A 1,241-nucleotide genomic window follows, 5' to 3' on the forward strand; every position below is an offset into this window, starting at 1 on the left:
GCTAATCCATTTTGTTCACAAGAACAAATCACTCTTTGACCCCAGTGGGAAGAAAAAGATAAGGCCTATTTATTACACGTCAATGTCACAAGAGAGAAGATTCCTTAGACCAGATATTCTTCCCTGGGTAGATGCAGTATTGATTTTCACGAACCTACCTTGGAGAAAGTCCAGCTGCTGCAGGATGGTCATTTGAGTCACGCAGGAATGCTCAGGGTGGCTGGGCTCTGGCTCTCGAGTCTGCTAGGAGGCCGCCTTCTTCTGACTGGCTGGGCAGAACGGAGCCCCGCCCAGCCGAGCTGCGGGGTCCCACGCAGCGCTGGCCAGCAGCGCGGCCGCGTGATGCGTCCCTGCCTTGTCTGCTGCAGTCGCCGCCAGCGGCAGGCTGGGAGTTGAAACGCCAGGCGATTCCCCCCGCCCCACCACCAGGCCTCGTATCCTATCCCACAGGACAGTATGCACCTTAAGGTCCTAAAGAAAAGGCACAAAATGTTCAAGGAATGTTTAGAAATAATTTGAGAGGGTGCGTAGGGAAACCATGCCGTCATCAGGACACCAGCTCTGGGATGCTGAACATCATGCTCCCCTGAGTGACAATGACTGTTATGACTCTTCAGCCTCCTCTGCCTTCGAGGCTGACGTGGCAGACAGAGTCCAGTTCATCCACTTGGGCCGCGGCAGGATCTGCGCCTGTGTCACGTGGCTTCTGGTCACCTATGCGATCTTTCTGGTGACATTGGTCTTGCTGCTGCCTTCCAAAGACTTCTGGTACTACGTGGTCCACGGGATCATTTTTAACTGCCTGGCGGTGCTTGCCCTGTGGTGTCTCACCTGAGGACCGTGCTCACCCAGCCGGGGGCAGTACCCAAAGGAAATGCTACTAAAGAAGGCATGGAGGTTTGCAGCTGAAGCCTGGAGAAGGGATCTGTACAAGTGTCCCAAGTGCTGATGTATCAAGCCCGAGCACGCCCACCGCCGCAGTATTTAAACCCAGATCCACTCCATATACAATGACAAACCGGAAATAGAGAGGCTGAAGAGCGAGAAGCGCACGTGGGATCAGTGGCTGCGATAGAAAGGGATGAAGTCCGTCTTTGGGGGGCCCTGTCGAAGCTCTGGATGAACCCCTTCCGCTTTAGGCAACTGCAGACAAGACCCAGGAAAGGGGGCCCCCCGTTCTCAGTGTGAGGCCCTCTCATCATGCTGGAACTTGTTAACGGACTTTATTTGGGGTCGGAAAG

General features: G+C 54.6%; 1 pseudogene; it reads left to right on the top strand.

Annotated features, from left to right (window-relative positions):
* The first annotated feature begins 210 nt into the window (after positions 1-210).
* LOC112405521 (palmitoyltransferase ZDHHC7 pseudogene) lies at positions 211-988 on the top strand (annotated as a pseudogene).
* The last annotated feature ends 253 nt before the right edge of the window (positions 989-1,241 follow it).

This window comes from Neophocaena asiaeorientalis, unplaced genomic scaffold, assembly GCF_003031525.2.
Source record: "Neophocaena asiaeorientalis asiaeorientalis breed wild unplaced genomic scaffold, Neophocaena_asiaeorientalis_V1.1 scaffold212, whole genome shotgun sequence".
In the NCBI taxonomy this organism is placed as follows: Eukaryota; Metazoa; Chordata; class Mammalia; order Artiodactyla; family Phocoenidae; genus Neophocaena; species Neophocaena asiaeorientalis.